Below are 25,183 nucleotides of genomic sequence, written 5' to 3'. Positions count from 1 at the left end.
AGTTATATATTTAGTCTAGGCTATAAGAATTTTATTCAAAAATTGTTGAATTGGGAATTTAATGGTACTCTTTGATACTTGTTGTATTGTCTTCTTAGAAGTAGGACTAGTTTTCATAGATTACTAGATTACTTGCATTTTAATCAAAATAGTTGTCTAAGACTAGGAATAGACTAATTGATGTTTACCCTATATCTGACCCTAATAGAGAGGTACATCCTAATTGAATGTACCACTACTGATTAGCCTACTTAAATATAATTATTGCCCGGGATTGAGTAACATTTTCCAGGATTGAGCTCCACTGTTGACTATAAACTCAAACTCCCCACCTTAGTCTATCAAATTGAACATCTTGAGGTCAATAATATCCTTTCCACATCACAACATGGATTCAGATCTGGTAGATCTATGGACACTAACCTTATCCAAACATATGAATTAGTGACTACACTGCTTGATGAGGGTTTTCTTGTTGACATGATTCTTCTTGATCTGTCCAAAACATTCGACAAAGTTTGTCATGAATTCCTCATAATCAAATTGAGGGCTGCAGGTGTCAACAATGGTGTTGTACAGTGGATTATGGGCTTCCTTTCTGAGAGATCACAGAGTGTCAGAGTTTTTGATTTGCAAGGAACTCCTCATTTATCTTCTCCCACAACTGTATTAAGCAGCATGCCCCAGGGCACTATTCTCCAACCAACACTTTTCAACTTCTATGTTAACAAACTACCCACCCTTCTTTCAAATCTTATCACCCTTTATGCTGATGACTCAAAACTAGTTGGAAAAGCAGCTACTCCCTCTGACCAGCAATCAATTCAAACAGATCTTGATAGTCTAGAAAGATGGGCTAACATGTGGCTTCTGACTTTCAATGTTGACAAATGCCATGTAATCCATTTTGGCAAAAATAACAAGCATCATAAGTATTTCCTTCAAGACAACTTCCTTTCTGCTGTTTCCAATGAAAGAGAGCTTGGGGTTATTGTAGATCACCAATTAAAGTTTAGCATCCATGCTAAGTCTGTTCCATCTTCTGCAAATAAAACCCTCAGTATCATAAAAAGAACCATCTCCAGCCAACACCCTAGAGTTCTTATGAAGTTATATAAGGTGCTTGTACGTCCACGCCTGGAGGTTGGAATGTCATTGGCAGCCCCTTTCTTCAAAAAAGATAGGAAGTTACTTGAGGATGTCCAGCGTCATGCCACTAAGATGGTTACCAACATGAAAAAAATTTTCATACAAAGAAAGACTACATCGTTTGAAGCTGCCAACGCTGACATACCAACGGAAAATGGGGTGACATTATTTTAACCAAAAAAATCCTCTCTAAAAATACCCTTCCCGATCTCTTTGCACAGCCCTTGCATTCTGGTACTAGAGGACATTCTTTGAAGCTCTCCATGCAGCATTCCACGAGTAGACATAGAAGCCACTTCTTCAGCCAAAGAATCATCAATATGTGGAACCAGCTCTCTGAAGAAACAGTTTCTGCTACTTCAACTGACATGTTCAAGTCCCACCTTGATAGGGAATGGCTCTGCCAGGAATTCCTTTACAAATGGGAAGCTGCAGAGTCCTCCACAAGAGTCTAATCTAACAGCCACAATCTACACCAAACGAATTCTTTTTTCTCATGGAGCATCATAAGGATGGATAATCCTTATATTTCTCCAAGCTGCGATTTAAGGTAAAGGAAGAGATGAGATGCAATCAATACTTGCAAACTGCTAAAAAAAACTTTGTAGTCAAGTTATCTATGCATCCCTCACAAGCATGACAGGAGGTCAAAAAAAGAGTCTGCAAGGGCTCTTTTGCCATCAATGCAAGTGCAATCACTTCTTCTTTGTATTTGCAGTCCCTCACTGGAACAACCTATCTAAAGCCACCAACCAGTTTCAAACAATAGATGCTTTCAAGAAAGGAGTTGATCAATTACAACAGTTTAATATATATATATATATATATATATATATATATATATATATATATATATAGGCCTATATATATTTTTTTAAAATAATTAGTGCTGTGTATGGTTGAAATGTTCAAGCTAATCACATTTTTATTAAGAAATTTTAGACAAATTCAATAGTGAAACAGTCTAATTTTTAGGTATTATAGGGTAAGGTATCCTGTGGTCAGACATCTATTCACTTCTTCAATAATCATTTGTTATATTGTTATAAAATCTCTACTATACCACCTAGAAAGTGGACTGTTTTACCATTGAATTTTTTAAAACCTTCTTTATAAGCATTTGATTAGCTTGAATATTTTAACCATATTCAAAACTCACAATTTCAAATATACTGATAGACAAAAGTGAAGCCTAATCTTGGATACAGGATAGTAAAGCTAAAACAATATAACTAAATCATAAGTTCAATCTTGAATAAACATAATGTAATAGAAGTATTGTGAAATATAATAATTGAATTTAAATATGCTAGGGTGTGGGGTAACTTTGTCAAAATTCAAATACAAAAACAGATTTTTTTAGATTGCAATTGTGAATTCAGCCAATTCTAACTAAAATCCATATATACATAACATCCCAAATATAAGAGCTGCAAATTCTGGATGAAGAGAAGGATTATTGTTGACAACCAGTGTAAATTCCATTCAAACAACAAGAACTCTGTCCTAGCAGTATTGTAAAAAAAAAAAAAAACTATTTTAAGTAGATCTCTCTACATTGATGTGAGGTTGTACAGGGCCCTTGTCAGTAAAGTGCTTGATTTACCTCAAATCAAGCACAGCATCACATGGATACAGGGGTTATGAACAGCTTCTGGAAGGGGTACAAAGAAGAGCTTCTAAGACAGTAACAAAGATGAGAGACAAGCCTTATGATGAACATTTGAAGGAGCTGAAATCATCTACTGGTTTACTGATGACAAAGAGCTGAAACACTCATGACATACTTCAGAAGACCCAATTCATTTGTCATCTTGTAGCTAAAGGTAACCTCCCCAGAATATTGGCACTGACAGGAGGGGACATTTGTAGAGCTGCCATTTAAGGTAGTCTTTCCAAAATATTGGCACTGACAGAAGGGGACATTCAAGAGGCTGTTCAAGTCACCTGTCAAACCTCAACACAGACAAAAAAATTTCTCAAGCCATGTGTAAACCACAGGAATAGTTTCTCAAATACAATAGCCTCAGTACCCAATGATTAAGCTCATAAGAAGTTGCTAGATGTTGAAAAAAATGTTTTTGCCTAGAAGTAGCACTGGATGCATTTGATGATCTATATCATCAAGTTTGAAGCAATTCATATATCAATGGATCTTAATTTGCTCAGAAGTGCAAATTAAGGTAAAATTAGGGAGCTGTTGTCTAGGCTACATGTTTATAGAGAATAAACTTTTCTTAAGATATCTTGCCTATACAAGATTAGGCATTGGCTGAGCACTCATGGTTTTCCCTTAATTGAGATTTTTGCCTAAGGCCTTTTTTTTATTTGGTGAGACAATCTATAAATTAGCCAACCACTATAACAGATAAGTACCCTAAAAAATTTTCAACAATTTGTTTTAGATAACTCCTTTAACTTGTCTCTTCTCCAAAACAATTCTTACTCCATAATATGCAGTCCCTTCGTTGTCAAACACCTTTGGTCCTTAGTTTTATCGATTATGAGCAAGCTTTCGATTCTGTTGATAGAACAGCGTTAACAAAGGTCTTATCATTATATGGTATACCAGAAAAATACATTAAAGTGATTTGCACTATGTATGAGAATAATACTGCTGCGGTTAAGGTAGGAAATGAGGTTAGCAACTGGTTTTGTATTAAATCAGGAGTTAAGCAGGGTTGTGTTCTATCCCCCTTTATATGGATCATTTTGATGGACTTCGTCTTAAGGAGCACAGGAAAGGCAATTGGAGACCATGGAATCAAATGGGGAGGAAGAACGCTCCTGGACTTAGATTATGCTGATGATTTAAGCATATTAGATGAAAGTGTGAGCAAAATGAATGAATTTTTAGAGGTTTTACGAATTCAGGGTGCTAAAATAGGCTTGAAAATCAATGTTAAGAAGACTAAGTCACTAAGATTAGGAATAAGTGAAGATGAACAGGTGACCTTAGGTAACGAAAAGATTGATCAGGTTGGGAGCTTCAGTTACCTTGGTAGTATTATTAGTAAAGATGGTGGGAGCAGTGAAGATGTTAAAAGTAGAATAGCTAAAGCTCAGGGTGTTTTTTCACAGTTAAAAAAAGTTTGGAAGAATAGAAAGATAAGCCTACAAACCAAGATTAGAATATTGGAAGCTACAGTGATGACAGTGGTCAAATATGGCTCTGAAGCATGGACACTCCGAAAAGCAGATGAAAATTTACTAGATGTTTTCCAGAGAAATTGCCTACGGATTGTTCTGGGTACCCGGCTGACTGACCGTATTTCAAACAGTAGGTTGTACGAAAAGTGTGGTTCAATCCTGCTTTCTGGGGCTATAATGAAAGAAAGGTTGAGATGGCTAGGCCACGTTCTACGGATGAAGGATGACAGATTACCGAAGATTGTCCTTTTTGGCCAACCGTCTGGGGCTACACGGAAAGCAGGTCGTCCTTGTCTGGGTTGGGAGGATGTCATAAATAAGGATTTAAAGGAAATGGGAACTTCCTGGGAGGGTGTAAAGAGGGAGGCTTTAAATAGATTAGGTTGGAGGAGGAGCGTGCGTAGCTGTGTTGGCCTCAGGCAGCTTGGTGCTGCAGTGAGTTATTAGTAGTAGTAGTAGTAATATGCAGAATAATTATAATTAACCCATTTTGGAGGGGCAGAACCTTTATCATCACTTCTTTCCTTGTGTTTCTAGTTTCTCTAAGAAATTCCTAAAACCTTGCCTATATTTTATAGAGTTTATATCCCCACCTCTCTAATGTGCAAATACATAGGCCTACTCAGGATTGCATCCCAAATATAAATACAAAATTAATTTGGATTACAAATAAACTTTACCCCCATATTAGCCATATGGTGAATATCCCCTTCTTTGTATTGGCCTAAAAAAACTTTAGTTGAAGGTTAAAATACCAATTCTAAAAAAGTTGTCTGAAATATACCCAAATTAGTAAATGAGACTTTACTCTACCCTATTAAAAAAGATAGAATAGTACAAAGATAGGTTAGGTAAAATTTTAGTTAATTTACTTCTTGCTATCTTGGAAAGCGTTTAGGTTAGGAAAATAAAACTTTCAGGGATGAGTCTACAGGCTAAAGTGTGTCCCAGAAAGGTATTTTAAAGTACCCACCTCAACTCCTCTCTCTAGAGGACCCTGAAATTTGCCTACATGACAGGTCTATACCTATTGTAATTTGACAAAATAATATTTTACCTTAATTTTCAGTTACTAGTTCCTTTTTCTCTGCGTTTAGTTCTGAAAATGCAATTCCTGTTATTTGAGTAGAATTTTGAGCCATATCAATGTTTTTTTTTCAAAATTTAGGAAATGTATTTGAAGACCCTTCCTGGTCTCTTTGCATAGCCCTTGCATTCTGGTACTAGAGGACATTCATTGAAGCTCTCCATGCAGTGTTCCACAAGTAGACATAGAAGCCACTTCTTTAGCCAAAGAATCTTCAATAGTCTATGTGGAACCAGCTCTCTGAAGAAATAGTTTCTGCTACTTCAACTGACATGTTCAAGTCCCACCTTGATAGGGAATGGCTCTGCCAGGAGTTTCTTTATAATTGGGAAGCTGCAGAGTCCTCCACAAGAGTCTAGTCTAATTGCCACAATCTACACCAAACAAATTTTTTTTTTTCATGGAGCATCACAAGGATGGATAATCCTTATATCACTCCAAGCTGCAATTTAAGGTAAGGTAATATCTTTAAAACCTTATAAAAATGGAATCAAGTAAAGTTATGAAGCTGAAAACAATTTTGTTGTAGCCTACTTCAATTAAGCCAGAGGTCTATTTTTCAAGGTTTCACTTTTATAACACACATTTAATACCTTCAGAAGACATACTTTAGTCAGTAGATTAATCCCTGAAAGTTTCAATTTCCTAACCTAAACCCTTTCTGAGATAGTAAGAAGTCAATTAACTAGAATTTTACCACAGGTTATTTTAGTGAAGGTTTATCATAGGCTAAGGCAGAAGTAAGAGATTGAAAAGGAAATCTGTCTAGCCTATACAGTCAAATTTCGATTCAGTATTGTTTATAAACATAATAGGCTAATTGCAGCTATTATATTTGAGTACAAGTCCCATAAAAATCTAACCCATGAAGTAGCCTTGCCAATTGGGTCTAATGAAGGAGGGGTAACAGTTCTGATAACACCACAGGCAGTAAATCAAAGTCTTAATTCACTAAAAAATTAAAGACCTTGCATTGATTTCCAGAGTATTAGTGGCGAAAAATATAAGAAATGACAACAAACCTGTAATCAAGAATTATTGGAGGGAAAAAACTGCTTACTTCACTTTTAAAAATAGGTGTTTGGAAAGTTGAAGGAAACGGTTGTGATATGGCTGCTTTTGGATAATACTGTCATCTAGCATTTAGCGCTAGTTGTCACGTTAACAAATGATATAGAAAATTATAAGTACAATTTGTAATTTAGGAAAATTTCTTTATTTATGTAAGTGGCTTCTAATTTAAAGGTATTACCACGTTTTAATATAGTGAATATAAAATTAATCCTTGCACATGTCTATGGTTGAAATATTCTCTGTAAAGTTCCTCAAGGGGGACTTTCAGCTATCATGAAAAGGAGCTGGGTTCTGATATTTACACTTTCAGGAATGGATTTGGCATTTCAATGATGCTCTGGTATGTGCTCTTTCCTGTTCTAGAAGGTACTGATCTTTGGTGGCCAAGTAAAAATTTGGTCAAAATACAGAGCCTAGCCTATTTAATGCATTACAAGCTTGTATCAATAATCTGTGGTTGTTAGGAAGTTTCACTCACAATCTTTCTAAAACAACCGAAATTGCGTTTTTTTAATTTTATTAGGCTTTAAAGATAGTAAATTGTGGATTTTGTCTGCTAATTTATGGGTTTTCCAGCTGGAAACAAGAGAAAAATATTAGGAGAATAAATGATAGGCTAAAGTTAAAATTTTAGCTATATATTTGCATATTTAGGGGGTTAGGGGTAAATTATAGCAGGACTGCATGTAAAATGTATTAGCTACAGTTATTCTGCACATTATGAAGCATAAATCATTTTCTTAACATGTTTCCTTCATTTTTTTTTTTATTATTTCACATGTCACACTGGGATTTGGTAGATAGTCTATCTTGGGTGGTTGAAGAAACTTGTCTTAATGTTTAGGGTGACACCTTTAAACATATGACTATGTCATATTTTGAAATTAAAAGTATTAGTGGCAAAGTTCTTCCTTCATTACATTCACAAAATATAACAGATTTTCTGAGGCACTTTATGTTTTATTGAACCTCCTTCCTCCAAGTTTACCCTAGATAAATTACCTTAAATTGCATTGTCCAGCAAAATAAGGATTGAATCCTGTAGAATTGCTGGTTAGTGATGATGGTGGTTGGATGTCTCAATGGCATCCCACTCAGTTTGCCATAGCTTTGATGACCATTCTCCATCAATGGCTCCTTTAAAGGCAGCAGTGCTGGGGGTAGTGACTGCTTTTTTGGTGAGAGAATTCCACAAACTCACTATTCTGTAAGTGAAGAAGTTATTGCATAGTCTAGTGGCAGCTCTCTTCTGATACAGTTTCTGACTATGCCCCCTAGTTCTGGCAGACTGGTCAAGTTGAAATAGCTTATTTAATGGAGAGTTGTAATTCAGGAGCTTATGCATCATGATAATATCATCCCTTTTACATCTGTAGACAAGAGTGGGGAGTTTCAGCCTCTTCAGACAGGATGAGTAGTTTAAATATTTGCATCCCTCAATTGCTTTTGTAGCCTGTCTCTGAACTGTTTCTAACTTCTGCTGGTCACCTTTGTTGAGGGGGCTAGCAACACACATGCCAAACTCCAAATTAGGCCTGACCAATGCCTTATATAATTTAGTCATCACCATGAGTGACCTGCTAGTGATTTTTCTTTTTATAATGCCCAGGGTTTGGAGTGCTCTGGCTACAGCTGTCTGTGTGTGTATAGTGAATTTTAATTCTTTATCAAGTTTCAGCTTTTATAACTTTATGTTTTATTGAATCTCCTTCCTCAAAGTTTACCCTAGATAAATTACCTTAAATTGCATTGTCCAGCAAAATAAGGATTAAATCCTGTAGAACTGCTGGTTAGTGATGATGATGGTCAACTTTTAAAAGAACACCCACCACATTTTTACTACAGGCTCCAGTAAAGTCATAACCAGGATTAGAGGTAGGTATCCAGGATACCAAATAAAATATAACCTATAACAGTTTTATAATGAATTGGTTGATTGATATTTGTCTGTATTCAATGTTGTAACATGACAGGGGTCAGTATGGCTTCAGCCATACAGAGAACCAAAGATCATGCATATTTTCAATTCATGTTGTTGAACAGGATCATTGATTTAGGATCATTTGTCAGAGAGGGTGCAGGTTTAAATCCTAGTGTATCCAATTATTTGGTTTGGGATAGGGGTCAGTTGCATGACTTTGTAAGCTCAGCCAGAGTTAACCCAGCTCTTAATGGGTACCTGAAGAAATCTGGGGAAGGTAAACAGGAAGGGTGTGCAAAAGCACAGGATGGTTGACCCCCAAATTCCTATTGCACTTCCTGGCTGAAGGGCCAAGAAACAGAAATCAGCACTGCTGGTAGGGATTATAAAGTCCAATGCTATATTCTTTACCTTTTTTAAATTGCAGCTTAGAGAAAATATAATTATTTTCCATCCTTGTAATGCTCCACTATGATTATTGCTCCACTAGATTATTTTTTGAAATTATTTTGTGGGCTATAATCATGTCACCATGTTTCCTCTGGTATGTGAGTGTAGGAAGCTTCAAGTGATGTAAACAATCTTTGTAAAAAGATTGGGCCGTGTTTGAGGCCTTTGGCCATTTTGTTGCTCTTTGTTGTACTCTGTCTAGTATTTTCTTGTCCTTCTTGAAGTAGGGACATTCCAACCTCTAAGTGCAGGCAAAACTAATGCTTTGTAGAGCTTCATAAACACATTTGGCCATCTGCTGGTAATAGTTCTTTTGATCATTCTGAGAGATTGGAGGGCAGACAAAGATACAGGTTTTGCACGGGTGCTAACCTTAAATTGACAGTCAACAATGGCTCCAAGATCTCTTTCTTTAGGTACTGCCAAAAAAGGGTTACCTTGAAGATAGTACTGCTGATGTGTATTGTGATTTGGCAATCAAAGTGGATTACATGGCATTTATCACTATTGAAAGAGAGGAACCATGTATGAGCCCAAGTCCCAAGAATGTCAAGGTCCTTTTGCATAGGTTGTAGGTAGGAGAGTGTAGCTCCTTTATGTACAAGTTTCAAATCATCAGCATAAAGAGTGAGGAGGTTTGATAAAAGATTGGGTGCATCATTTATATAGAAGTTGAAAAGACTTGGCTCAAGAATAGTCCCCTGGAGAATGCTGCTTAAAACAGTTGTAGAAGAGGAAAAATGAGGGACATCTTGAAATTCATGAACTCTTATAACTTGTGTTCTTTCTGAAAGGAAACTCTGTATCCATTTGACATAACATCATCAACAGCTGCCACATTTTGTTGGGCAATAAGGAATTCATGACCAACTGTCAAATGTTTCTGAGGTCCAGGAGCACCATGTTGACAGGGAAATCTTTATCCAACAATGATGTACCATAATCATATGTCTATATTAAATTAGTATCAATGGATTTTATAGATCCAAAGCCATGTTAAGTGGAAGTGAGAATGTTGTTAATTTTCAAGTGCTGAATTAGATCTCTTTTGTCAAATCTCTCTAGCACCTTTACAACTGGAGAAGTAATTCTCATGGGACTGTCATTTTCTGCATGATCTGCAGCTTGGAGTGATATAAGGATTATCCATCCTTGTGTTGCTCCATGAAAAAAAAGAATTTGTTTGGTGTAGATTGTGGCTGGTAGACTAGACTCTTGTGGAGGACTCTGCAGCTTCCCAATTGTAAAGGAACTCCTGGCAGAGCCATTCCCTATCAAGGTGGGACTTGAACATGTCAGTTGAAGTAGCAGAAACTGTTTCTTCAGAGAGCTGATTCCACATATTGATGATTCTCTGGCTGAAGAAGTGGCTTCTATGTCTACTCATGGAACGCTGCATGGAGAGCTTCAATGAATGCCCTCTAGTACCAGAATGCAAGGGCTGTGCAAAGAGACTGGGGAGGGTGTTTTTAGAGAGGATTTTTTTGGTTAAAATAATCTCACCCCTTTTCCTTTGGTATGTCATCATTGGCAGCTTCAAACAATGTAGTCTTTCTTTGTATGGAAATTTATTCATGCTGTCAACCATCTTAGTGGCACAACGCTGGACATCCTCAAGCAACTTTTTATCTTTTTTGAAGAAAGGGGCTGCCAGTGACATTCCAACCTCAGGCGTGGATGTACAAGCGCCTTATATAACTTCATAAGAACTCTAGGGTGTTGGCTGGAGATGGTTCTTTTTCTGATACCAAGGGTTTTATTTGCAGAAGATGAATCAGACTTAGCATGGCTGCTAAACTTTAATTGGTGATCTACAATAACCCCTAGATCTCTTTCATTGGAAACAGCAGAAAGGAAGTTGTCTTGAAGGAAATACTTATGATGCTTGTTGTGTTTGCCAAAATGGATTACATGGCATTTGTCAATATTAAAAGTCAGAAGCCACATGTTAGCCCATCTTCCTAGACTATCAAGATCTGTTTGAATTGATTGCTGGTCAGAGGGAGTAGCAGCTTTTCCAACTAGTTGTGAGTCATCAGCATGAAGGGTAATAAGATTTGAAAGAAGGGTGGGTAGATCATTAACATAGAAGTTGAAAAGTGTTGGTCCAGGAATAGTGCCCTGGGGCACGCCACTTAATACAGTTGTGGGAGAAGATAAATGAGGAGTTCCTTGCAAATCAAAAACTCTGACACTCTGTGATCTCTCAGAAAGGAAGCCCATAATCCACTGTACAACACCTTCGTTGACACCTGCAACCTTCAATTTGATTATGAGGAATTCATGACAAACTTTGTTGAATGCTTTGGACAGATCAAAAAGAATCATATCGACAGGAAAACCCTTATCAAGCAGTGCTGTCACTAATTCATATGTTTGGATGAGGTTAGTGTCCACAGATCTACCAGATCTGATTCCGCGTTGTGATGTGGAAAGGATATTATTGACCTCAAGATGTTCAATTAGAGCTTTATTAACAAATCTCTCAAGCACCTTAACAACTGCAGAGGTAATGCTTATAGGACGGTAATTTTCTGCTGAGTCTCTTCGTCCCTTTTTATGGATCTGGGTTTTATAAGATGTTTTCCAATCATGTGGTAGTTCCCCACTTTGAAGAGATAACCAGAGCAGCATGCACAGGGGGTAACTGAGAGCTTTTAGACACTCCTTAAGAAGACGTGGATGAACACTGTCTGGTCCCTTTGACTTATTTACATCAAGCTTCTCAAGGCTATTGAAAACCAATACTTCAGTTACTGACAGATTAGGCATAGGGAAAAGCACTTTGTACAATGGAGGATCTGATGAGGAGGTACCTGAGTTTTGGGTAAAGGCAGAAGCAAATTTTGCATTTAGAATGTCAACCTTATCTATTGGAGATGAGTGTAGTACACTGTGGTCAACAAGGTCAGGAATAGTATGATGATTTGGGTTTTTAGAAGAGACATGTCTACAGAAAGATTTTGGGTTTAACTTGGTCTCAGAAGTTAATTTATCCTCATAAGCAGATTTCAGTTTTTTTTACAGAATCTGTTACACAATTCCGTACTGCCTTATAAATTGACAGGGTCTCCTGGTTCCTGTTCTTCATATACCGTTTCCAAGCTCTACATTTCTGGTTAATCAGCTTCTTAACTTCCTTAGTGAGGAAGGGAAGTGTTTTGGGCTGTTTCCTAAAAATAACCCTGGAATGTTTCTTTTCAAGAGCAAGGAGAGTTTTTTTTTGAAATTTAACCAGTTTGCAGATGAAGGTTCCTGCTGTATTGCCTCATAGTCGGTGAAAGTCTGAGGACGAAACTTAGGTTGAGGATGACTATTTAGGGACAACACAGACAAAATAACTAGGTGGTCGCTACTAGCAATTGGCAGTAAATAATCATCACGAATGAGGGAATCAGTATCACGCAATATGCTGAGGTCTAACAGCAAGGGATTCTGATCAGCTCTATGGCGTGTAGGCTTATCAATAGTCTGATCAAGAAAATTATTTGATAGGCAAGATAAAAAAGGTGAGTCTCTACTATTAGATGAAAAATGTCCAGTTCCTTCAACCCACTCAATTGCAGGAAAATTAAAATCTCCAGTGATTATTAACTCGAATGAGCTAGGAAGGGATATTAAAGATGTCATTTCATCAATAATAGTTTTGAGGGCCAATTCACTATTTTCAAGGGAAGGAGCACTTGGACTTCAATAAACCCACCCAAGACGCAAATTTTATTAGCAATGGAGGTATCAAGCCATACACTTTCAATCAAAGATATATCAAGCATAGTAGGATTTACAATAATAACTTGGATACTATCTCTTACATAAACACCAACTCCTCTTTGACAATTTGGGTGCTCTAAGTTGCTAAATAGTTGATATCCCGAGATCTGTAGGGATGCTGCAGTAACCACCAAAAAACATCTGCTGCTTCTTCCCTTAGAAGCACTCCGGATTCGAGAAGCTTATTTGTCAGAAATTCAACATTGCTTGAAAGAACACGGAAAGTATTTCCAGAAAGGGGCTTCTGACTCAGGAAATTTGGCTGTTGAGACTCAGAGGTAACATCAGATATGGTACTTAAAAAACTTGAACCTGCTGAATTCTGACATGACACGAACAAATTATTAGATAGAACATTTGAATTATCATTAGCAGAAATAACACTTAGATCAACATGGGAAACATTTGGAGAAGGATTGGATGAAGCTTCACAAGAAATATTAACTGACGATTTATCAAAACTAAGCACTGGGGAAATAAAACTATTTACATGAAGATGCCATGACATAACTAGGTTTCCATCGCGGATTGGTTTGGAGGGGGCCGGGGTGGGGCTTCCAAACTGCAATGAGCAGCCTCGTTTTTTGGAACGATTTGGCCCTTGAAGATCATTTGGTTAGGCTTACCTGAGCTTATTCTTCTGTTCAACTCTTCAACTAAGGCCTTTCTCCTGTTACTCTCTGTCTTGGATGCGTCACCACGAAATTGTATATCCTCGTGGAGCTCGCGGGAGCGTTGATGATTGACCTTTTGATGTCCAGACTTGGGACAGTAAAAAGAACAGGAGAGGGTGTGCAGATGGCAGAGAGTTAGTAGGGATCGGAAGTCTTCTCACATTATTGATGTGAACGTCTCTGAGCTTATACTTTTGATCAATATAAGACTTGATGAATAGCTGTTCATTGGGTTGCAGAGAGACCCCAAATGCAACAATGTTAAGGGCTCTACGTTGTCTGTCCCTTTCTTCAGAAAAGTGGCGCTGGATCTCACTATCAAGATGCTGGGTAAGATTGGCTTTGATGCTTGTTGTCTCTTGAAGAACTACCGTCTGGACTTCGGAACGCATTTCAGAGAGCGAGCATTTTTCGGACACCTGGGTTTCCAGTGCTGACACTTGTGATTTTATCTCACTGACAGTTTGTGAGATTTCAGCTTTTAGTGATGTTTCCAAGTCTTTTAAAGATGCTTGGATAATTTCTTGAAAGGCCGCTTGAGATGGGATTTTATCAATGATCTTTCATGCTATTTATTGTAACTTGTACGATATTCTCAACACTTGGATTTTGAGTGTTAACAGATGTTGATCCGTATTTACATGCTGGGCACTTGATACAAATATCTACACATCGGAAAATTTTCGTGATAAGCAGATATTCAGGCTCAGGCATGTCTAGACACTCAGTACATATCCACTTGTCACACCTATCACAAAGAAAGGCATAAGAATCATTTTCTAATGCAATATCGCAGGCAAGACAATTGTCGGATCCTTTTTTTGGACTTATATGAGTCCTTTTTGGTCTTCTGAAAAAAAAAAAAAAACAACTTTCAGCCAACAGATATCAATTTTTCACGGAGTTTTCAGAACTTGGGGGGGGGGGGGGTGAATTTGGACGTGTGGGAAGTGTGGATACTCGAATCGCCTATCCCCAGCAGGATCTTTAGGGCTTTTTTTGTGGATTGGTGGGATATACCGTTTTCTAATCAGACAATAGTTCTCCATTTTGTTCGGACAGCTGGAAGAGTCTATGCAGAGGAGAACTGAGAATATTTTGGCACTCTGTGTGGAGCCTTGGGTGTATCCCATCTGATCCTTTGGATTTGTTAACATCAAGTTTATCAAGGCTAACTAAGACCATTCCTTCAGTAATTGACAATTAAGCATTGGTTCAGATGTTACAGTTGATGATGCTGCAGGGATAGTTGGACAAGATTGGATGATGAAGGCAGAGGCAAACTGGGTTTTCAATACATTAGCTTTATCAACTGACAATGAGTGGGTTAACCATTATGTTTGAGGTCAGGAATTGTTTGACAGTCAGGATTTTTAGCAGAAACATGTCCCCAGAAGTCTTTGGGTTTTGCCTTGATATCTGTGGCAAGCTTTGTCTCATGTTTACACTTCAGTTTCCTTACTACATTGTAGACAAGGTTTGAAGTCTTAGCATACCTCTGCCAATTTTTTCGTTTGTTTCTTGTACCTTTTTGAGGCTCTAGCTCTCCTGTTTATTTTTTTCTTTGCATCCTTTGTGAGGAATGGATGTGTTTTTGGTAGATGACATGGGATGGCTTTTTCTCAGTTGATAAGAGGACTTGCTTATGTTTGTCCATGATGTATTGATATGAGAAATGATGAGTTCTTATCAATTTACTGAGACTAGTTGCTTCTGTACTGCTTTATAGTCAATAAAAGTTTGAGGACTAAGATTAGGATGCAAATGACTATTCAAGGATAACACAGATAGGGTGACTAAGTGGTATTTGTTGCCAATTGGAGGAGGAAATTCATTTGTGATTAGGGAATCTGGATTGCTCAAAATGACAAGATCCATCAAGGAGGGATTCTGGTCACCATGGTGTCTTTTTGGCTTATCAACTGTTTGATGAAGGAAGTTATTAGATAGATAAGACACAAATGATGAATCTCCATTACTTAATACTGCATGACCAAGACCATCAACCCACTCAATTAATGTTAAGTTGGAATCACCAATAATTATCAAATCAGATACAACCATTGGTGATACTGAGGATGCCATTTCATCATTGATTGTTTTAAGATATAATTCACAATTATCAAGACTTTGCGCACTTGGGCTTTTATATACACACCCAATATGGATTTTAAAATCAAGAATATAAGCACGAGAAATCAGGGCTATTACATGTGGTGAGGTATAAACTGTTATGTTTCTATTGTAGCCATGTTCAGTGCTGGCTTGGGAACTTCCCAACCATGAAGTTTAGCAACGTTTTCTGTCTTAATTTGGCCTTTGAAAATTATGAGATTCTTTTTCACGAGAATTTGTTTGCCATTTTAGTGTATCTATGAGAGTCTTATGTTTGTCACTTTCAGCTTTTGATGCATCACTGCAAGACTGAAAATATTTGCAGCTTTCGTGAGGATGGTTAATGATTGTCCTTTTGGTGTCTACACTGGGAATAGAGAAGAGGATTGGTGGTGGGTGCGCATTTACAATCTGTGAGTTTGCAGGGGTGGGAAGTCTTATGAAATTAGGAATCCAAGTGTCTTGAAGTTTGTAGTTTGGTTGAGGTATAACTGGATGAAGAGTTGTTTGTTTGGATGTGATGGGATACCATATGCAACTATGTACAGGGCTCTAAATTGCCTATCCCACTTTTCAGCAAAAAGGCATTGAACCTCACTATCAAGAAGGACAAAATCACTCTTCACAGTGGCAGTCTCTTGTTGCTCAAGGGTCTGAATTTCAGCATGTTCATCAGAAATTGAGCATTTATTGGGGACTAGTCGTTAAAGAGCAGACATATGTGTTTTAATATCATTAATTGATTTAAAAATTTCATCTTTTACATTTTGTTTTAGCTACTTGTTTTATTAAAATTGATACATTTTGAGCTCATTTATTAGGAATAATTTCGGTTTGCTGTCTAAAAGATAAAAATAGGAAACCCAGAATTAATACAATCAGATTTGTTTTCAGCTGAGGTTCCCTTGGTCCTGAAAATTTTGTTGTGGGATCTTCATGATCTGAAATTTGAAGCTGATTAACATAGAAAAAAAACAATGCAAAACAGTTTGTGGCAACAGACCATAGGTAAGGAGTAACTTGTTCCTGTAGTAACCAAAACTGAAAAAGGAATTTGATAACAAGTAGTTATCAATCAACTGCAATGGGCCTGTGAAAATTTGTCTGACTTTGAAAAAGGGAGAAATGTCCCCAAAAAGTCAAGCTATCTTAATGAAAATCACACCCTCAGATTCAGCATGTAAGAGAATCCTATTGAAGAAATATATATGAAGAGATCCTCCCCCCCAGAAAATAATTCCTTGCAAAAATAATAGTTCTTTAAATTTGAGAATTTTAGTTTAGTTGTGTTTTTTTTTATGTGGATTATCATGGGAGTATCAAATTTGGATGTGGACAAAGTTTTTTAAATTAAAAAGATTCAAAGTCCCCTGGTCGTCTTCCACCATATTACCCCCTTAAAGAGAGGGTATCACAAGGGTGCTACCTTTGCTTATTGTGGCCTGGCAGCTCATGAGCCATTAAAAGGCTTTCAAACTTAATAATCATAGGCAGTGTAATAGTGCTGCTTAAGTAAAGAGTAATGTGAACACAATGTATTTTTTTTATTTTAGACTAGGGCTCTTTGTAATGAAAGAGTTGTCATATGAACTTCAAAAAGGGCTCATTCAACTGGAAATTGTAAGTTCTAGTGCTGTTTTCAATAGTTGAAAGAGACTGGAGGACAAACCAGACCCCCCTCCCCCTTGTTCATTATTTATTCAAATACATTCAATCAAGATTTTGAGATAGGCATTTTGGAAGGAAGTTATTAGATAGATAAGACACAAATGATGAATCTCCATTACTTAATACTGCATGACCAAGACCATCAACCCACTCAATTAATGTTAAGTTGGAATCACCAATAATTATCAAATCAGATACAACCATTGGTGATACTGAGGATGTCATTTCATCATTGATTGTTTTAAGATATAATTCACAATTATCAAAATCCTGAGATAGGATTTTGAGATAGGCCATCCAATCAAACTAAATGTTGCCTTAAAACTAAATTAAAAGACACTATGTATGATTGCCAATAAGAAACCCCGAAAATTTATCGAGAATGACTGGGGGTAATAAATTGAAACTTTCGGGGCTACTTCTATTACTGCATCTGCTCTTACAATGTAAATTAATCAAAAGACTGTAACTGTATCTATGTTGTCAAAGGACATAGATGTAATTTTTGGAAATGACATTAAGTTTTATTTCCCAGGTCCAATTGAGGAGGTATAAAACTAAACTAAATACTACTATTTTTCTCAGGGTTAAAAATTGTTGAAATACTTTCTCCAGCATACAAATAGTAAGTCAAACTGTCGATTCTTATAAAAAAAAAAATCATAAAAAAGAATATGTTAATAAAAAAACTAACAGAAATTAAATAAAAAAAAACTTTTTCCATAAAACATGTTTGTCAAAGAAAAGTAAAGAGCTCCATTAAGTCAAAAATATGCAGAAATGAAGTCAAATAGTCTCCCAAGAGTAAAACTACCTCAAATCACCATTAATAAATAAATAAAACTCAAAACTAACATAAATTAAAATAGATGACCAAGTCAAACTGAAAACGAGCAAAAATTAACACGAGTGACAACCCCAATCTCTTCTCAAGACCAGAATATAATTTGCACTATACTGAAAACAAAATACCTTTTAAATGTTTTCACTTTTTTTACTTTAATAAATGAGAAATGAATAAAACTTTAAAGAATAAATGTCTGTATGTTTATTAAACTGACAATCCAGGTTCTTTTTTTTTTTTAATAAAGTGCAAATTATGTTCTGGTCTTGACTGACAATCCATGGTCATTTATTTATTTTTTCCAGTAAAGTGCAAATTATGTTCTGGCTTGGAGAAGGCATGGGGGTTGTCAGCCCTACTCATGTTAACTTTTGTCTGTTTTGAGTTTGGCTTGGTCATATATTGTAATTTCTATTTGTTTTCAGTTTCATTTATTTATTGATGGTGATTTTTGGTAGTTTTATGCTTGGAAAATTATTTAACTTCCTTTCTGCTCATTTTGGGATTAATGGAGCTCTTTACTTTTTTTTGAAAATCCAGTTTTGTGGAAAATGTTTTTGAAATTAATCCCATGAAATATCCTCCTTTTTAATAATATTTAATAAATATGTCTTGACATGTCCTAATTTTTTATGGCCTTATTTTTAGTAGTAGTAGTAGTAGAACAATTTTATTAGAAATAAACATTTTTTAATCAATAGCACAACATAAGCGAAGCTTGCGAGGCTGTGCTAAATTCAAAGAAAATAAAGAGACAATATGGAGAATAAGAAAATATGGAGAATGAGACCATATACTGAAATCAACAAAAAAAAAAAAAACATAAACAATACACTACCTTGCGTGACCCCAAGACAACAAAAAAAATAAATAAATATTACAAATGAATAACCTATGTAAAATTTATTTCAGTTAATCTGCTTCAAAAGTATACCTACCGAGCAACTCCACACGTAAATCAGACTTAAACTGGCCAAAGTTACCTATTTCCTTAATATCTATACTCAGTTTATTCCAAAGTTTTGAAGCTCTGTAAATAAGTGAAAAAGAAGACCTACTTGAAACTAATCGAGGAACCTCAGTATTACCTCGTATCCGAGTAATGTGGTGGTGAACATCAGACCTCTCACAATATATTCCTGTAAAACAATCAGGAAGGCTATCACTGTAATACTTATATATAAAAATCACGTAATCCAGCTGCAGGCATTATATTTAAATCTCTATACACAGACCTCAAAGACTCCTGGTTCCCAACACCACAAAAAACTCGGATAGCATTATTCTGGATCACACGGATTGGACGAACTATCGAAGAGAAAGTACCACGCCAAATCGACGAGCAATACAAAATGTAAGGGTGAATCAGGGAAAAATATAACAATCGTAGAACATTTGGGGGAAAAATATGTTTTAATTTGCGCATGATACCTAAGTTACGTGACAATATTTTCGAAACTGACTTCACATGATCTTTAAATGATAGGGTTTCATCAATACTGATTCCGAGGTATTTGGTGAATCTTGTTCGTTTAATAATTCCCCGCTCCGAAATTATTTCCGTGAACCAAGGGTAAAAATTCGGAGATCGAGAAAAAATATCAAAATTTGACTTATCTATATTCAGCTCAAGGTGGTTTATTTTAAGCCATGTGCACATCCTGCTCATTGCTGCATTTATCGTTGACATGAGCAGTTGTTCTGTAGTGGCAACACACACCAAGGTTGTATCATCAGCAAATAAGGGCATAGTAAGCTGGGTCTTACTCAGACCATTGTCAACAAAGTCGTCAATTCTGGGCAGAGCTTTCACAACATGTGGTAGATCATTAATAAAAATTAAAAACAGAGTCGGACCCAGTACGGATCCTTGGGGAACCCCCCAATTAACAACTTTTTTACTGGACAAAAATCCTTGTAAATTGACATACTGCTGTCTATTTTGAAGATAACTGCAAAGCAAACTCAATGTAGCACCCCTTTATCCATAAAATTCACATTTTTTAAATAATATTCGATGGTCAACAGTGTCAAACGCCTTAATTAAGTCCAAAAATACACCAGCTACCCTAAGCTTTTTATCAAGAGCATCATTAATTATAGTAGTAATAAATAAAATCGCCATTTCTGTTGTTCTGCCCTTCCTGAAACCAAACTGATTTGGAGGTAGAAGTTTATGACGCTCCAAATGTTCATAAATTCTAATATTAATACATTTTTCTAAAACTCGTGAAACAACAGGTAATAATGAAATTGGTCTATAATTCCCCAAATCATTCTTATTACCACCCTTAAACACAGGAGTTATTCTTGCAATTTTAAGACAATTGGGGAACTTCCCTTGCTTAAAACAAGCATTAATAAGGGACGTTAATATATGTGAAATGCTTGGAAATGCGGCTTTTAAAACAAGAAGGTTAATGGAATCACTCCCAGCCGAAGAACTTTTCATCTCAAAGATAATCTTACGAACTTCATCATGAGTGACAGGTCTTAGATACATTGATACATCGACAGAAGTACCCATATAAGTCTCAAGCGGAGGATCATTATCAGAAGCTACTGTAGTACGAGAAAATCGAGCCTCAACAGTTGCAAAATGTTCCGAAAGGGCATTACAAATTACATCAGGCTCATTCGATTTTAACCCATCACTTGTAGTAACTTCATCAGGCAGAGCCGGATCTGTTGAAGATATAACACTTTTAATAATTTTCCAAGTTTTAGCCGGGTTACCACAAGCATCTTTAAATTTACACTCAAAATATTTTTTCTTCGCATTTCTCAAAAGTTTTTTAAGAGCATTTCTATAATTTTTATAAACTCTTGTGCAAACTGGATCATTTTCATTTCTTATTGAACCCCTATATAACTGGTCTTTCTTATTTATGCACCACAGAAGACTAGGTGACAACCACGGCTTTTTGGGCATCTTTTTCCTTGACCTTGTCCGATTCATTACAAAAGTTTTACTCAAAATAGAGATCAATGTATCATAAAAATCTCTGAAAACTTATATTTATATCATCTAGATTTTCAACTTTATTATTCCAATATAACTTTTTAACATTTAACTTTTCTAAGTTGCCATGGTTGAGCACAGGTAATATATTCATTTTCAGTCTAGGGCCTTGCTGCCTTTGGAAACAAACTTTAAAACTTGCCGAAATCCCAAAATGGTCAGAAACATCAGTAACAATAACCCCTGGATCTGAAAATTTAGAATTAGAAAAAATAATATCAAGTAGCTTTGCCGTTAAAGTGGTAACACGCGTACAAATATTAATAGTGGGAAATATATGACATGCAATGTCATATATTGACTGTATGACATGCAAAGCTGTAGGAAGTCCATAGGAGTATTCGAATTCATATCGTTAAGGTCAATATTAGAGTCCCCAAGCATGAAGAATGGGTGCGAACCAGTAGGTAGTTTATTCAACTGTTCCTCCAAAATATCCAAAAAGGCCGGTATAGACCCAGATGGTGGTCTATATAATGCAACAACATAAACATCTTTTGGCTTAAGCCTGAGCTGAAGGATAAGTGGCTCAAATAACATCTCGTGAAACAGCACTAGATCACTTCTTACTAAAACCTCGATATCGCTCCGTATATAAGCTCCAATACCTCCATGTTGACGAAATTGAAGATTCCTATGATAAAATGTATGCCCTGGAATATCCAAGAGAGCAGAGTTATGCTCATTTAGCCATGTTTCTGTGAGACCAATACCCTGAAAAATGGAAAGTTCACATATCTCACTTATAAAATTAAAAGATGAATTCAAACCCTGGCAGTTAAGATGGAAAACTCTGAGATCTTCAGAATCACCACCACTATTCCCGGACCTCAAACCATCTTTAAATAGGTACTTTGAATTACAAGAAACATATTGACCAGCAATCCTTTTTATGTCGTGTATACTAAAATCAAGTACAAATTATTCACCTTGACTTTTTATTTTTTGTTGTCTTTTTTCAATTCAGCGGTTTCTACAAAAAAAAAAATATTCTGCAGTTAAGATGGAAAACTCTGAGATCTTCATAATCACCACCACTATTCCCGGATCTCAAACCATCTTTAAATAGGTGCTTTGAATTACAAGAAACATATTGACCAGCAATCCCAATATCATAATCCCGGTGGAGCTGCTCTGTAAACATACTACCAAAATCCACAAATGAAGCTTCCACATTTTTAAGACGGCTGTTGCCCGTGGTGCCACGATCACCATCAACCATGGTCCGGGTTGCAATGTCTGTGAAACGTAAAACGTTATGTACAGAAGAAGACCAAACCAAGAGAGTTCGAATAGTCCCTAAAAACTGCGATCGCATTATTGAAATGCTATCTGATAAAATTAAAATTTTCAATACTATTTGACACAATTTTATGTCGTGTATACTAAAATCCAGTACAAATTATTCACCTTGACTTTTTATTTTTTGTTCTCTTTTTTCAATTCAGCAGTTCTGCAAAAAAAAAAAGATTCTGCAGTTAAGATGGAAAACTCTGAGATCTTCAGAATCACCACCACTATTCCCGGACCTCAAACCATCTTTAAATAGGTACTTTGAATTACAAGAAACATATTGACCAGCAATCCCAATATCATAATCCCGGTGGAGCTGCTCCGTAAACATACTACTAAAATCCACAAATGAAGCTTCCAAATTTTTAAGACGGCTGTTGCCCGGGGTGCCATGATCACCATCAACCATATTCATACTGTTTTACAACAAAGTAATATGGCCTCATCTCCACAACAAAACAAAAAAGAAAAGAAAAAGAACTAAACAAGAAACAAAATAGAATATAACAAACAACAAAAGAATGACACTTTCCATCTCGGAAAAAAAAGAAACAGGCCATATTTGGTTTGCCCGTAACGAATCCATATACAAGTTACCAAATACAACGGCTACTAATTCTCACAATCACACAACCATAATTATCACGACAAAATAGCAAGTTTTATTTTTTATTAATTTTTTTTTTAAATGATCTTTTCAATCACAAATAAACACTCGCTAATTCTAAGAACAGCAAAAAAAAAAAAAAAATTAAGAATCCAACAAACTCTTAGCATTGTACCAATGCACTTTAATAACACGGTTGTCCTTTTTAACAGATATGCTGGGTGGTAGGGTAGGAGGTACCCAGCATTTCAAACCTTTATCCGCCAAACGCTTACATAACCCAAGTAATTCTTTACGCAAAACCCGCACACGCGGTGAGACATCATCACTAATAAAAACAGACTTATAAACACCAAACTCTTTCCCTTTTAATTTCTTCGCATTACTTAGAATCAAGAAACGTGCCTGGACACTGTCCACCCTAATTTTAACAAAATTCTTGGAACAGTGAACCACAGTGAATGGTAGCGACTTGTCAGGTGGGAGTGACAAACCAGCTACAATCACCTCAGAAACCCGAGATGCAGCCTCATTCAAGGGTACATCATTAAGGCCCCAAAACAACAAATTATGCAACTTGTCCCGATTTTCATCAACAAGAGACTGGGACACAACCACATTCATTTCCTCATTGCATTTCTTAATCAGCTGTGACTGGGCTTTTACAATACTTTGTAGAGTTAGAAATTCAGACTTCACTGTTGCAATTTCATTGTCCGTTGCATTACTTTTATTTTCAAGCACCAGAACACGACTTTTAACTGTACCCAAATCGTTCTGAATTTCAAATACACTCTGCTTTAGGGTTTCCATGTTCACATTTATAGATTGGACCATTTCCAAAATTTTGATGATATTCTCTGCATTCGTTTTCTGGCAGTCCGCATTAACACTCGTATCCGAATTACTAGTAGAATTAGGCCATTGAAACATACTCCATTTGGTATCCTAACATCCCCCCAAAAGTCAACCACCCCTCCTTAGTAATAGATCACTGTATTATGAAGCAAATCATTTCTTCTTCTTCGTATTCTTCAATAAGAAGGGAGTTATGATGATCCAAATGATTATCTGATAATTTCGTTTGGATGTCTTTTTGGGAAAAGGGACAGAGGAAGGGGCTAGCTGCCCTCCGCTCTCTGCCTTAATAACAGGTCACTATATTATGAAGGAAATAACTTTATTTAAATAAAGTATTAAGATAAATGCCAGAAAATGTTATGCAATAAGAAGGGAATTATGATGAACCAAATAGTTATGTCAGAATTTTATTCGGAATTCTTTGGGGGAAGAAGGGGAAGGGGGCTATTTGCCCTCCACCCTGTCTAGTCACTTAAAGGCAATTGAACTTTTTATTTTGTTTGCATCAGAACTCCATTTTTCCCAAATGAAGTACCTTTAAGGGGCACGTTTTCTATAGTTTTAAAAAACAATAGTCTAACTTAAAAATATTAAGTATTATGCTGAACTAAAAGAAGTAGCTACTTTAAACGGTATTCTTTTTGTTGTTTTTTAGTGTATTTTAAAGAATATTAGTCTAACTAAAAAATATGGCATTATGCCAAAATAAAAGATCTAGCTACTTTAAGGGGCATGTTTTTTTATATATATGTATATTTTAAAGAGCATTTAGTCTAAATAAAGTATATAGGGTATTGTACTGAAATGAAATACCTATCTACTTACTGAAATGAAATACCTATCTACTTTAAGGCACATTTTTTTTTTACCTAATTTAAAGAACATTAGTCTATCTAAAAATATCGAGTATTATGCCAGAATAAAGAATTAGCTACTATAAGTGTTTTTTTAATTTTAATGTTATTTAAAGAATACTAGTCTCACTAAAGTTTTTTTTAATGCTATTTAAAGAACATTAGTGTCACTAAAGTCTAATGTCTCACTAAAATATATTTTGCATTGTGCCAAGGTTAAATAACTATCTACATCAATGGACATGTTTTTTTTTCTATGCAATTTAAAGAACATTAGTCTAACTAAAAAATATGGAGTATTATGCCAAAATAAAAAAAAACTATACTCCTATCATATAATTATATTATTTATGGTATATCGACTTTGCTCAGCCTAGTCAGAATAGAACCTCAGTTTTCCATGATTTTTAGGTGCTGCTCTACCAATTTTGGTAGAGCATATACTTTAAGGGGTACATTTCTTTTTGCAAATAATTTAAAGAACATATTGTTCTTTTTTCTTTGAATACAGATAATTGAACAAAAGGAAAGAAAAGGCAATACTATAGTATCAGATTCAGTCCCCAAGCTTTTCCGATGGCAAACGAATCAATGACATCTTCTGTGTTTGGCAGTTTGTTCTTGTATGTTTGAATAAACAACA

General features: G+C 36.0%; 2 protein-coding genes across 7 annotated transcripts in view; one reads left to right on the top strand and one right to left on the bottom strand.

Annotated features, from left to right (window-relative positions):
- The window catches only part of LOC136026209 (uncharacterized), a 53,752-nt gene extending 47,250 nt beyond the window's left edge, over positions 1–6,502 (bottom strand). The window contains exon 1 of the mRNA XM_065702543.1: positions 6,409–6,502. The gene's annotated coding sequence lies outside the window, so the exon portion shown is untranslated. The remainder of the gene's footprint in view (positions 1–6,408) is intronic.
- Positions 6,493–25,183, top strand: part of LOC136026212 (putative nuclease HARBI1) — a 41,288-nt gene continuing 22,597 nt past the window's right edge. For 2 of the 6 annotated variants that reach the window (XM_065702552.1, XM_065702548.1), the window contains exon 1: positions 6,558–6,609. The gene's annotated coding sequence lies outside the window, so the exon portion shown is untranslated. Of the gene's footprint in view, positions 6,632–16,285; positions 16,400–25,183 lie in introns of all 6 variants that reach the window. The other 4 variants (XM_065702553.1, XM_065702547.1, XM_065702551.1 and 1 more) reach the window with 4 other exon arrangements.

The sequence above is a fragment of the Artemia franciscana genome, chromosome 4, assembly GCF_032884065.1.
Source record: "Artemia franciscana chromosome 4, ASM3288406v1, whole genome shotgun sequence".
Lineage (NCBI taxonomy): Eukaryota > Metazoa > Arthropoda > Branchiopoda > Anostraca > Artemiidae > Artemia > Artemia franciscana.
This window is presented reverse-complemented; position numbering and strand designations above follow the sequence as displayed.